The following is a 15,585-nucleotide window of genomic DNA, read 5'->3' as shown; positions in this document are numbered from 1 at the left end:
ACAGAAAGAAAAAACATACTTTGAAGGGTTTTGTGGTGGTGGTATTAGTAATAGAACAAAAGAAATCATGGAATGACCAGGTTGCCAGACTTTATTATTAAAGAAATGAGAGTTTTGACTTGGTTTGAAAAAGCGTGACTTAAAGGAACGGATGCTCAAATCGCATATAATTCCTAGTGTTTTTAGGCTTGTAAAAGAACTGGCATGTGGCAGAGTTAGGTGATTTATATAGATGCATTCTCTATGATTCCAAGGGATTACGATTGGGACTACTCAACTCAAGACTAAAAGGCAGTTTTTAATAAATGTCTGAAGATGAAATGAGATTGCTAAAGGAAGAAACCAAATCACCTCACCACTGGAGACGTCTATTCTAAATAAAGTGGAAAGATTACCCAGTAAGCATTTTGGCTAAGGCAGTGTTGACTAACAATTTATATTTCACGTTGGTTGAAATATTTCAAATATCTCATGAAGTTGAAGTTGAGGAATCATGTTTAGCTTTATGGAAAAATGGCTAACTGAGCTCTTTTTCACTACAAGTCATAGACCAATGTTTGGAAGCTGGTGTAGGAAATTACTGGATCTATAGTTAGATAAGAAAATTAAATGTCCTTTGCATCTAAAGGTCTGTATCACAACTATCTGAATCTTGAACTAAATGAAAGTTTGAAATGGGCTAAAGGAAACCTATTCAGTTAAAATGAATAAATAATAATAAACAAGCCCCACAGTTGCATGGTGCTTTTGCACGCTATTGATAAAACTTTCTGAACTGTCTGCTTCCAGCGGAATCAGTTTGGCATTAAGAAAACACTCATCTTCCAAGCATAATTAGGTATGTTTTAGAGTCTTAGTGAAAGACAGGCCAAAGACAGTCTTCTTGGCTTGTGTCCGAGCAGTTAGTGAGAGGATGATACATAAAATGGTCTCAAGATAATTGTAGAATTTTTTTTAAAATGGTTTTAAGAGAGAACTAATACAGAACTGATTCTCAGAGAGGGTAGTACAATGACTACAGTCACTTTTGGATTCCAGGGCTCCTCAACTTTCATGTCAGTATTTTCCCTGCAACAAAAAATATATTTAACATTTGGGAAAACTTGGAAACTAGAGACTACAAAGTATATTCAGATAAAACTGGCACATAGCCTGAGCTCAAAATTACTTGAATGAACGATTATTTTAAAACATCAACATTTTTAAGACTTTGCTAGGTATCTAATGGCATGTAGCTATCAAGCTAATTTTGTTTAGAAGTAATTTGTGTTGTGCAGTGCTTAGGGTAATTGGGGTAACACTGAGCCCTTGGGACCCGTTCCCCCACCAACCAGGAGGACGTGATCAAACCCAACCGTTGGCAATTACTACCATAGAGATCCCAGTGCAAGTGGGCTTCTGTGTTCAGTTTTTTTTTTTTTTACCTATACCATCTCTGTAGCTCAGAATACTTAAGTGACGAGATTAAGTACAGCCTGTGTTCTCGTGTTATACACTTGGATTTTGTGAGCACCTGGATTCCTAAACTGAGATGGTGGCGTTTACATAGAGACATGGGTAATTCTCCAGAGCAGGTTCTAGCACACAAATTTTTCAAGTAATTGTTACCTAAATCATTAAAACAATTAGCTCCTTCCAAAGAACAGCAATTATAATTGGATCAGCCTCCAAGAGTACTAAGCCAGAGCCTTACACTTCTCATCTGCGGCAAAGGAAGTATGAAGAAATATTTTATGAACTATTGTAGTAAGTAAGCAACTAGAGTTTTTTATATGTAGGTATAGTTTTTCTTTGATTAGTAGTCTTAAATTTGCCTCCTTGTAAGATTTTATTTCATAGATTTAAAGATGTTTGTTAGAATCCTACATTGGACTTCAGGTAGGGGTTTTTTTTAGCCATTAATCATCCTAAACTTACACTCTGATTGTGCCTTCTGAAGGTTGCTGACTCTGGCACCCTCGTCTGTTTCCTTCTTTGTTAGCACCGTAACTTACCCCACACTCAAAATGTGAGCTCCTGTTTCAGTCCACGGCCTCCTTTTCCTCTTTGGTCTACATGTGATAAACTGGTATGTTGAATACCAGTCTGTGATGGATGGTGGGATCACGCTGTATGTTCTGTTCTCTCTTACTCGGCTACAATCCACTTGGGATGGGAAAAGATGCAGAGTTAGACAATCAGGGAGCTTTATCAGAAAAGTCCTTCCATTTCAGCAGTTTTAAAAAGCAAGAGAGGTGGAGGGGTAGGATGGCTAAAAATATTTTAAAATATATAAAATGGCACAGATTAAGTTAGAATAATGCATAAACAGCACTTTACATTGTCCCTCTTCAACGTAATAAAAGGAGAAGGAATACTTTCACCTTGAAAATGTATTGCCTCCTAGATGCCTCTCAGTTCTCTGTCAGCTGTATTGGGCAGGTCTTGGGATTAGAGGAGCCCTTCTTAAACTCTTGTGTACTCGGAAGCTGACTCCTTAATAGCGTCTACCTCCTGTTTGGGGGGCCTAGGTGATGAAGGGACATTGACCTAGAGGGGCCTACCTAGCCAATAAAGCAGTTCAGTAGACTTGCAGGAACTTGAGCTAATGTTCATTCACATATTTTTTGAATAGGGAAAGAAAAACACCTCAAAGGATGAAGTCAACATCTTTCTGTAATGTAACCCCCATCCCCAGTTATTCTGAAGGGAAATGATAGCCTAAGATCTTTGCTCGATTTTGATGTGCACTTTTTAGCATAGCGCATTTACATCTCACTAAAATTAATCTCAATATCAAATATCTAGTCAGCGTTCAAAATTCCAATCATCTCATTCATGCTCCATGTATATATGTATTTTATATGTTTTTTACAACTTGCTTTTCAGTCAGGATTCTAATTATAATGAAAGTCAGCAAACTTTTTCTGGATAGGACAAATAGTAAATGATTTTGGCTCTGTGGGCCATGTAAGGTCTCCATCACAATTAGTCAAGTTTGCTGTTTGAACACTAAAACAGCCATACACAAAATGTAAACAGTGTGGCTGTGTTATGATAAAGCTCAAAAAATGAGGCAGCAGGCTGTAGCTGGTGAACTCCAGACCTGTAAGTTCTCACTCTGTCCCCGTACCACCCCCAATTTATGCGTGCACACGACTTTAGTTTTTCCAATACATACATTGAAGTAGATGTGCCTTCTTACCGACAATGAATTACCTCCTTTCCAGGATGACAAATCTTAAGTAGCAACAATATATGATACTTCGGTGGCACCATTTTAGCTGAATAGGATACCATCTTGGCTGTGATTTAACAATAAGAACTTAACAGGAGGAATTCAACTAAATGCCGTATTCCAGTGCACAGTGTTCCCTCCCCCGTCCCCCAGTTCCTAAATGAGGGAAATAAAGAATACAACCAATTCAGAAATACATTCAGAACTTTAAGGGAAGACTTCAACTTGCTGATGAAAAAGATGTGCCTTTCTAATTTTAGACCCTTCTTTGCCACTTCCTCCTAGCTTTATCCTATGTTAAAAATATTTTATATCAGACCTCAACCTTAATTGAACTCTATGACATTTTCTTTCCACAACCTTTAGAATGTAAACTATGTGGGAGTCTTTCGTTAATATCAACATTTATAAAAGGTGTCAGTAAATGAGACCTGTCGGTCATCTTGGACACAGCTTGAAAATGCTAAACTTGTGAGTAATTTGAGGTAAATTTCAGGTCTCTGACCTGAAAGAGACTTTCTATCAAGCCCCTGAAGAAAATTCTCCAAACTGAATCAGAAGCCTATGTCATTGTTTCAAACACACTTGATTCCTCATTGTAAGCCCCACTGACGACAATCTTGTGGTCTTTGTGTTGCTCAGTCTCTTATAGTAGTGGACTCAAGTACATGTCAATGAACAAAATACTGAGCACAATTCTTCACAAAGTTTCTATTAAAACACAGTTTCAACATTGATCTAAAATACTTCCAAGAGTTGTTCCCTATAATTAAGGTTAAAATTAATCAAAACAGATGGTCTGATTCTAAGGGACTTAGGAAAAGTTTTGTTGCTTTTGTCTCTAAGGTGGTACTGTTCCATCAGGAGTGTCATATATATTCAGGAAGGACGTGTGATGGAACTCTGAGAAGACAGTCACTTGAGAATACAGCAAGGTTCCTCTCTGCACACCCCATTCATTCTTCAACCCATTGCCCCCTAGAATTGCCACTTCAATATTTGAATGAAACCACCCTTTTAAGGTCACTAATGACTAGTTGCCAAATCTTCACCTCTAGCATTTGATACTGTTAGTGACTCACTTCCTTCACACAACCCTCCTCTTACTTGACCCTGTAAAGATCGGTTTTCTTTCAGTTCTTTACTGAGCACTCTCCCGGTGTTCTTTCCCTTGGTGTCCTTAGTCAGTCCCAGATGGTCACAGTGACTTAACCCTTGGTGAATTTCATCCCTGACCTCTCCAGAGCTAACAAATATTTGTTGTAATGGCACCATGCATTGTTTAACGCACAAAAGATTTATGATCACATCCTAATTGGAGTCATTGTTCTTTAACTCCTCATGGATGACCTCAAGGGTCTTTGCATTTACATTTTAGTGTATGGAGCCTCACTGTGAGCTGATATTGCATAGCAGAGTTACCTTCACAAAAATCAGTCTTGATTTTTATCAGCTATCTAATGCGTGCCACCACTATTGGATGAACTGGTGTCTAGCTGGCTTTACTGTGTCCTGTCAGCATGTCTGTATCTCTGTTCGCTGTACAGATTAATAAAATCTTTGAACTAAAGGAAACTGAAGGACAGCTACACGTGTTTATCCAATTTCTGCTTGAACTCATCGCATCAATGTTCATCTCCAGCTCATATGGCAGCTGTGTTCGCTTGAAATCCTTCTGCTAAACTGAGCTGAGCTGAAATCTGCTTATTCCATCTCTCAAGTGTTGCACAGATTCGCATCCTCCCACATAATGGTCTACGGAACTGTGGGAATTGGAAAGGGGGGTACACTGTATTTGAGGAGTACTTAGGGCCTTAAATTTTTTCTATTTCTAGAAAACAGTATTCTATGTTTTCATTCCTGCACGTATAATATCAGAAATCCATACTGTTCACCCTTTTCCAGTTTAATGTTTCACTATTCATTTTAAGTCTGAGAATCAAATATTTAATATGAAAAACTGATGCCCAAAACATAGAAATCACCTAGAAGTACTTTTTTTAAAGTAGAATATTAATTTGCTGGCACTGCTATATAATACTTAACATAAGATTAAATTTGCTTCTCCAAGATTAGATTAAGTTTGCAGCTTGATATAAAAATTTAAATTTGCTTAATCCTAGGCTTTCAAGAATTTCATAATTAATTGATTCCTTAATGCAGTATAATTTTAACATGTATAAATTTAATGATTCACCTCCCTTTGGAAAATATATTACAAGGAAGATGTGAGTTATTTTTTCCTTTAATTGCATTTTAGATCATACTGTAAAAGAAGTGAAATATTTCATCTTTATTAAATTCTTATAAAATTTCAGGTCCCTCAGGCTCAAACCATTCCTCTCCTTAAGCAGCAGGATAGATTTACAATTATGACTGCTTTGTTATTTCCATACTTAGTTTGCAAAGATTCTTGAGTACAGTCCTAGTGCATTTATGTCTCTAAGAGAGAAGAACGAGCATATTGTCTTCATTAGGTAGCCAGTTTAAGTCCTAAACATTACGGACTGCTCATTGGCATAATAGGTCTTGATATTTGAACTTTCAAAATATGTCGGGAAATTCCATAAAAATAGTTACCCCGAACGCATTTTGTAACATTGATCGCATGCTATTGGAAAGTTACCAGCATATCCTTCATCTTGTCTCAGCACAAAATCCGAGAATTTGCGAGCTGAGAATCCCAGGACATTTTGCCTGTGTAGGTGATGAATTTCATTGCCATTTTCAGCCACTTATGGATATGAGAAGAAAAAAGAGGGATGTTTTTACTCTTCACACATTTATTGCATCATGCCAGTTTGTTATAATTTTATGTGTTATGTGAGCAATTTCTTTATAGTATTGTGACTAATCTAGACCTCAGAATAGTCTTTCTTTATTTTGGAAACTAAGCTTAAATGATACAGATGTAATATTTTTTGCAAGCAAAAAAATGAGTAAATTTGCATTAGCTGGTTTGCCACTGTAAAAGTCCATTTTCTGCACATATAGTGGAAGTGAAGTGACTTGAAAAATTAGATTTGGGAATGTTTCCAGTATATCATACTGCCATTAATGTTCAGCTTTTTAATAGAATTTTTTTCTTATATTGTCACCTTTATTAACATAATTCATCATTAAGAGATGATTGAGGCAACTGCATAGGCAAAATCTGGCATGTTGAACATCCTGAAAAACACTGTCAGGTTTATTTTTTAGCCACGTGTACACACAGAAAGCAAACCTTCATTATGCCATTAAAGAGAAACTGTAAGCAATTGAAACTAAAGATTAATGTACTATGTAATTGAGTCTCATTGTAATAATTTAAGTGTGTTCAAAATATTTTCATTGTGGGATTAGTATTAGAATCTGGTATATATTTAAGGCCTTTAATATTTTAATTTTAGAGTTGAAAGCTTTCCAAAGCTTCTAAAAAAGTAAAGTTATAACTCATTTATGCAGCTCTCTCATTTATGGACATTGGAGAAGGGACTTATGTAAGTCTTATGAGGCAAAATACACTGAAAAGAGGATCCCTCAAGCAAAAGTTTTCATGATCTGTAGGTGTGATTTAGAAAGGTTTCAGAATAAACTACAGAATTTCATATGAACTTCACTTGTTTGAGCAGGTAAACTTGGTGGATAATTAATGTTTTCCTTTAATACGTCCAGTCCATTTGGTGTATTGGATAATTACCATCATTCAGATCATGTATATTTCTTTAGCTCTATTAGAGATGCTTTGTTCCTTCTTCAGTAAGCACTGATCCAATATATGCTGTGTTTTCTACAGTGACTAATTAGTGCAAGCTATTCAAACACTTCACGGCATTTTTATTTTAAAATCCATTCCATCCTTAAAGAGAAAATATACTTTAGAGGATAATTTCTAGAAACAATGTTCATTTTTAATAAATAATCTAATTAACTTATTTATAATATGAATTATAATAGTGAGCGTTTTGTTTGAACATTTCTTCCCGTGTTCACATTTGTGCTTGACAGGGATTCCACACTCTCTCCACCTTCACTCTTTAGAGTTCCTACTTTTTGCCCCTTGCTAACCTTCTTTGGCTGACTCTGGGGATTCATTTTTATCTAGCTAAATTCGTTTAAGTAGATCTAGCCAAATTAGCCATGTTTTTTGTTGTTTTTAAAAATTTTTTTCATTATTATTTTTTTGTTTTGGCGGTGGGGAAGTAATTAGGCTTATTTATTTTTAGAGGAGGTACTGGGGATTGAACCCAGGACCTTATGCATGCTAAGCATGCGCTCTACCACTCAAGCTATACCCTCCCCACCAGCCATGTTTTAGATATAAATACAAAGCTAAGGATCCAATTTATCCTCAAACTAACTTAAAGTGAATTTTAATCCTATTTTATTTGCCAAAAAAATCAATTACAAATTTTTAATAGTAACCAGGTACATTTACTACTACTTGACTTTGAATACCTTAGTTCCAGGAACAGTTTCAGCCTCGTGTCCTTCTCTCTGCCTTAAATTTGGCCATTTTGCCCTAACTATGACCTTTCTTATTTAAGCCTAACTGGCTAACAAATGCAGAGCAAACCTCAAAAGAGAAGCATTGTTTTCACTTCTAAATAACCTTCTTCAGGGATTTTCAAACTGTGCTCTGTGATCCTAGGAGTCTTTGAAGATGCCTCTCTGGGTGTGGGGTTAGCTGGCACAGGGTAGATGGGGCCTGGGCCTTGGCCAAACCTCTACAACAGCTTCACTTTTGTCTTATTTGTTATGCTTTCAGGGCCCAGCACTTAAAAAAAAAAATTAAACACAGACTTAATTTAAGAACATTTATGGATAATAATAATAGTAATAGTCGTTTTCGTTTCCAGAGTGCCAGATTCTGCTTTAAGTATTTTCTAACATTAATCCATTAATCCTTAAAAAAAAGAACCCTATAAGATTAAGCATTTTTATTATTCCAATTTTACAAATGGGGAAGCTGAGACTTAAGGAGATTAAATAACTTGCCCATGGGGTCATAGCTACTGACAGACTGACTCAAATCTGGGTGTGCCAATTAATGTCTCAGTTTGAGCCAGGACTGGCAAATTCAAGGTAAGTGTGCCACCGCCCTGTATGCCCACACTTGAGGTAGACTGAGCTAACGGCTAAAAATAGCGTTTCTCACTGATCACCAACACAGACTTAGAATCCTCCCCACTGCGGGCAGCCACTCCTAACCCCCTGGGGTTCGCATCCTAGGTGAGACTACTCTTCTTGCCCTACTTTAAGGTGAGAGATCCGTGACCTGACACTTCTGATTAGAAAGCCTCCTCCAAGTCTCAGAGTGTTGCCAATTGCTCGTTTGGATATCGGCAGTAGAAAAACCCCAACTTATCTTTAATCCTAGATGTAATTTTTCATGATGGAGCAAGCCATTTTATGAACAAAATTCCCTAACTGTATTCTCCTCTTTCTCGCCACTTCTAATAGAGGATGCTTGTTTCTGTCTTTATATATTTGTAGTTTGTAAAAATTTATAAGTTGATAATTATAAACATTATACAACCCTCATAAGCAGAACAGTTAGGTTTTTTAAGCTTCTCTTTTGAGTGCCTACTAGAACAGAGACCTAAAGTAATTTATATTCTGAGCCTAATATTTTAGGTGTGGGGTGGAGGTGGTGAGGGAGAGGGTGGAGAACTTACGCTTGAGGTAATTCTGCCAGTTTCCATATTGTAGAGTGGAGAATTCAGTGGTTTGAATAACCTTCACTATTTCCACTCCCAGCATGCTCTGCCCAGGAATGTCATAGCCACAGGACTGGGTGAATGCCCAAACATTTAAAAAAGGAACACAACACACCCAACCCCCAGCCGATTTCTCAGTTGTTCTTGCCAGGAGGTAACCAGTAGTTCCTGTGCTGTGCCCATTCTTACCAAGGAAAGCTAGGTGCAATTAAACCTTTTTTCCCTTTTAGGTGCAAGACTTTTTAAATGACTCATAGTAGTTTCTGCTCAAGGCATGTCAAAGAGGCCCAAGGCTATGTTTAGGAACTTGCTATGAATTACCTGTCAGTTCCAACCAACTTTTCTGATACAGTATATATGGAGAGTCAGAAGCAAGTTATTTATAATTTTCAATACACACAAAAAACCTTGTCGTTTTTGTTGTCCTAAACTGGTACTGAAATCTATATTTCCTTATATGGGTGGACATCTCTTCTGGGAAATTATTTAACATTCATTTAACATACACCTTAGTGTACTGGAATGATCTTCATGTGACCATTGTGATGGAACCCATTATATCCTTGTTCATGAAAATGTATGAATATGTCTTAAAGTGTTCTCTATATGAATAAAAAGTTTCTTTCTAAAAGCTATTTCTGATGCATTCTCTTTCCACTTATTTGTAAAATTAGAAATTGCTGGGCAGTGCTATGGGGAATGAATCAGAGTGACTGGGTTCAGTGACACTTGGATGATGCCACTAACTAGGAAGTTACTTGAAAAAGTGCTGATGAGGGTGTTGGAAAATTCTATGGTTGCCGTGTATGGTGAGCTCCATGTGCCTCTTTCTCATGGTTTTTGCTTTGGTCAGATGAGAGAATGAAATAGCCAGTGTAAGTTGTCCTATTCCTAGCTGATCGGGGCTTGCTAAAAAAGACAACCAAAGCCATTAATTCCATTACATGAAAGAGTTTTAATTAGGAACAGTAGCCCACGCGAAGCAGAGATTAAAAAGCTGACCAAACAACTATGTGATTCTAAGATTCCCAGAAATGTGGAAAAGAACATTATAACTAAGACTGGAGATGATTTCAGGGTTGTATTAAGTGGTGATCGGTAGCAGTTAGGGTTTGGTGAGTAAGGTTTAGTTATGTGTGTTTCTTTCAAAAGCTTGTTCCCCTTGATATTTGTAAGTCACTATTAAAGCATCTAAGCCTAAACATTAAAAGTTAAAGTTTTTTTTAAAGTAAACAGACAATTGCACTTACCTGATGCTATCACATACTAACTGCATGAAAAATGTTCCACAGAAATAAAAAGTCCTTTTGAATGTTAATTTGCAAACATATGTGTCAATGGCAAATACCATGAGCTACAAATTGAATACAGTTCTTTTTTTTCTTAATGATTTATTAGGATGTTTATGATCTAGGCTTAATATGAACACTAAAAACTCTATACTACTTTAACAACTGAAATTAAAATGTACTGGTAAGATCAGAATACTTTCATCTTGTGGATTAATAGAAGGCCATTACTTTTTTGGGAAAAAATATAACATATACAGAAAAAATAGTCATAGATAAAGTTCTTCTTTAAAAAGCTATTGCTAGGGAACTATAGTCAATATCTTGTAGTAACTGACAGTTAAAAAGAATATGAAGATGAATATATGTATGTTCCTATATGACCAGAAAGTGACACAACATTGTAAACTGACTATACTTCAATAAAAATATATTTCAAAAATAAATAACACTTGTGAAAAAAATGCTATTACTAAAAAAATTTTTTTAAACCTTCCAGTAAAACTTCTGGCCCACAATTTATTTATTGGATAGCTGTCATCAGTATAGTGCTATGATAATAGCACTTGCCATCAAAATGTCATTTATATGGGAAATAAACATACAAAAATAATGTAATGTAACTAGTTTTCAAACAGAAATTAAAACATTCTAGACAATAGGTGTTATTTTCAAAAATTATAAAATCCTAAGTATGAGGTGAATTGAGATGCCTGGGACAAGTAGAAGAGGCTCTCTGGAAAGCAATTTAGTAGCATGTGTCAGGAGTCACTGAAAAATGTCCATGCCCTCAAAACACATTCCTAGAAAACCATTCCATGGCAGAGATGATTTGTATGCAAGTTTGTGTTTTCAAAGTGTTGTTTATAAGAGAAAAATAAAACTAAGCTATGTTTCTAATAACGTAAAAGTAAATTATGGTAGCTTCTCACTCTGTTGGGTATTCATTAATAATATTTTCAAAGAACATATGATATGATAGATTGTCTTATCGAAAGATTAGGAAAAAAGACACAAACTGTAAAATGCTTCCAATTTTATGTAAAAAATAAACACACCAAAATGTTAATTTTTAGGAAGTTTTTTACCCTTTATTATATTTTCCAAATTTTCTTCAATAAACATTTATTTTTATCAGAAAACTATGTGGTAAAAATTTAAGAATCAAAGCATTTCTTATTATTTTAGGAAATAAATATCATTTACATTTCATGATTTATGAAAATGGTATTATTTGGTTGATTAGTTGGTTGATGTCTTCTCCTTTGCTTTATTTCTTTTTCCAAATAATCCTTTTTTCTGATTATAAGAGTAATAACATTAATTTTAAAAATATATGAAAATATGGAAAAGTAGGAGTAAATAAAAGAAATATGAAAAAATTTTTTAATCCATAGTCCTACCAACCAGAGATAGTCATTGTTAACATTTATTGTATGTTCTTCCAAATAATGTTTATGCAGATATGTCTATATCCTGGGCTTGTTTTCAGGGATATACACTGATAAATAACTGTATCAGTTATTTACAACTGGCAACAGTTCTGGCGGTTCTCTGTCCATGCCTACAAGTGGCAAAATATGTTGACTATCACTCTTTTGCAATCTATCAATCAATCAATCAACTTGGTTGATCCATTTCCATGTTTAAAAAAATGTGGTCATATTGCATATTCTCTTTTAAAATACGCCCTTTTTTCATTTAACAATATAGTAACACCTTTTTATGTTAATAAACATGTGGGTCTACTTCATTACTTTCGCAACTGCATTATTTGATTGTATGCTTAGAAAGACCTCTCCACTTCAAAATCGTTAAAATATCCATCGCCATTGCTTTCCAGTTAAGCTTATCTGAAGCTTAGTGGTCAGCAAACATTTTCTGTAAAGGGTCAGATAGTAAAGATCTTTGGCTTTGTGAGCCATACATACTGTTCTGTCACAACTGCTCAGCTCTGCCTTGTAGTGGGAAAGCAGGCACAGACAAACTAATGGGTGTGTTCCACTACAATTTTATTTATGCACACTGAAATGTGATTTTATATCATTTTCATATGTCATGAAAACATTTTTTCAACCACTAAATTTTAATTTATGCACACTGAATTGAGATTTCATAGAATTTTCATATGTCATGAAAAATTCTTTTTCAACCATTTAAAACTGTAAAATCATTCTCCTGCTTCCTCAATTGCCAGTCCTGCAGAAACAGGTGGCAGGTCCAGATTTGCATCTGCTAAATCCTCTCTAGCTGAATCTTCTGCTCCACAGCTTTCATCTCCTGCTATGAAGTATATCAGTGTCACACCAAAATTTTCTTTAGTTAGATGCTAATCTTCTTGGAAAATGTTCTTTTGACGGTACAGAGAATCCATAAGGAATAAAGCAAAAAAATTATACCTCTGACTTAGCTTGCTTTTTCTGTCCAAAACCTAAAATCACAAAATTCAGAGCTAGAATGAAAATCTTCATTTCTATTTTAAAATAACAACTATTCCACTTTTCCCGGAAACTGAACATGTTCACTGAATGCACAAGTGTATTTTATAAATTCCTTTTCTTTCTTTGCAAAAATTTCCCATTGATTTTATCCTTTTACTGAGACAAAACTGAGTTGATACTGAAGAAGACTTACCTCGGTGTTGTCCCGTCGAAGCCACAATCTGTGGCTTCGTTATATAGGCTTCTTTTTTATAGTCCGCACTGTGTAAGTACTGCTAGTTCTTAACTGACTGCTACAAAGAAATACTGCGTATTGGTAGTCACTAGGTATTTAGAAATGCTTTGTTTGCCAGGTACTCTCCTAAGGACCTAATAGACATTATCTCATTTAATCATCATATAAATCTTTGTGGGGTAGGGATTTAGGTCCATTTCACAGATTAAAGAACTACAGCTCAGAAAGGTAAATAACCTGCCAGCTAGCAAGTGCAGGATCAGAATTTAAACTTAGATTTTTGAGTTTTTAAAGCCACAAACGCTCTAGAGCAGTATTGGCCTGCATTCTTGTAGTTTATTTGCCACCCTGATGAAACATATTTTTCGTATTCAATAAAAATCCTGTTTAAAAAAAAAAACCTTGTTAGTGGTTCGTTTGATGTAATTGTGCAGGCCTGCCTCTCCAAGAGCCATCTCCCACCTAGAAAAGAATTACAAGTTGGTTGGCCATCAAGGTCAGAGGCGTCGAATGAATTAAGCCCAGCAAATTAATTACATTAAAAAAAAAACCATCAGTGGACAGAGGAATGTTTTTCTGTGACACAGTAAATACACAAACACTTTTAAACATTGTTTTATTTATTACCTTACCTTTTTGCTTTTTAGATTTTTAACATAAATGTACAGACCATTTTCAACATGGTCAAATCATTTTTATTTTCTTTATGGTTTCTGCCTTCCCCAATGCAAAGTTATCCAAATAGTCATCTAGTCTACTTTCAATATTTCTCTTAAAGTAAACCAGTCTCTAAGTTATTTGTGAGATTGCTTGGTGATTTCTTTTAAAGAATTCCATGTCAGAGGATCCAAGTTTAGCATGCTTTTGCCTTCATTTTATCCCAACAATTTAGATAACAATTTTACAATCACATTCTCTTCCTGGTTACAAGTCTTGATACCTGAATTGATTATGCTCAAATTCAAATTCATGTTTGAACAGATTCAGTTATCTTTGAAATTGTGCTTCATCAGTTGCAGAGAAACCCATAAACTGTGGAAGAGTGTTCCTTTTCCTTGAGATTAATCTCAGATTACTCTCTAAATTATTAGCTCAAATCTTAAATGATTTCTTAAATGGTCTCTTATTAATTCCCCACAAAAGATTAAATTTAATTCAGAAACTGCCCATTGTATTACTTATTTGTAACACTGTGACACACAAATGGATAATGTATTTCCTGCTTGTGGAGTACTGGCTAAATTTCAATCTCTCTGAAAGATCCACTATGTTCTTTATCTTTTCTTGTGATTGCGATTTATAGTCCACCAAATGAGCTCTATTTGTTTGCAGCTATAAACTGGCCATTAGAACTTCATAGTAATTTTTTTTAATGTTTTTTGATTCCACAGAATTCCTCTGGGTTCCACAGCCTTCCTATTCTGCTCAAAGTGAAATGCTACTGAGTGGCATATACAGTTAATCTCATTTACATTTCTTGTTATGTGTTTTTTTCTGATTAGAAGTGCAAAGCCATAAGATTTTAAAGTAAGTGAGAAGTGGAGAAAGGGGAATCTGCCTACGCTATTGGTGGGAATGTAGTTTGGTGCAGCCATTATGGAAAACAGTATGGAGATTTCTCAAAAGATTAAAAATAGACATACCATATAGTCCAGCAATCCCACTCCTGGACATATATACAGAGGGAACTCTAAGTCAAAAAGATACATGCACCCCAATGTTCACAGCAGCACTATTTACAATAGCCAAGACATGGAAACAACTTAAATGTCCATTGACAGATGACTGTATATTTATGCAATGGAATACTACTCTGCCATAAAAAAGAATAAAATAATGCCATTTGCACCAATATGGATGGACATAGAGATTGTCATTCTAAGAGAAGTAAGCCAGAAAGAGAAAGAAAAATACCATATGATATCACTCAGATGTGGTATCTAAAAAAATAAGGCAGGGGGGAGACACTATGCACTCATCTACAAAACAGAAACAGACTCACAGACTCAGTAAACAATCTTATGGTTACCGGGGAAATGGGGTGGGAAGGAATAAATTTGGGAGTTTGAGATTTACAAATGTTAGCCACTATATATAAAAATAGATTTTAAAAAAAAGTTTCTTTTGTATAGCACAGGGAACTATGTTCAATATCTTATAATAACCTTTGATGGAAAAAAATATGAAAATGAGTATATGTATGTATATGCAAGACTGGATATTGTGCTGTACACCAGAGAAAGACACATTGTAATTGACTGTACTTCAATTAAAAAAAAAAGAAAAAAAGAAAATCTGTTGGAATATAAAAAAATAGCTAAAATAAAGTGAGAAAAAAGCAGTACACATAACTGACAGAGGCCACAAATTTTGTGAAAAAGAAATGTATACACAGAAAAAAACCTGGAAAAATCATAAAGTTTGAAGTGGTTTTTCTGCTTGGTGGGATCAATGATTTTCAGTTTCTTTGCACTTTCTTTTGTTATTTTCAAAATTTTAACATGAACATATATTACGTTAGAAAATAATTACAGGTACACCTCGTTTTATTGCATTTCACAGATACTGTTTTTTTTTTCCTATACTAGAATCCTTTTAATGACCTACATGGGCCAATCAAGGCAGAAATCGATTTTAGTAACTTTGTGGAGTGAGAAGTCTCAGCCTGGGGGCAGAGCTGCCCAAGGAGTGTGCTGACCTG

The sequence above is a fragment of the Vicugna pacos genome, chromosome 29, assembly GCF_048564905.1.
Source record: "Vicugna pacos chromosome 29, VicPac4, whole genome shotgun sequence".
Taxonomy (NCBI): Eukaryota; Metazoa; Chordata; class Mammalia; order Artiodactyla; family Camelidae; genus Vicugna; species Vicugna pacos.
Note: the sequence above shows the minus strand (reverse complement) of the source record.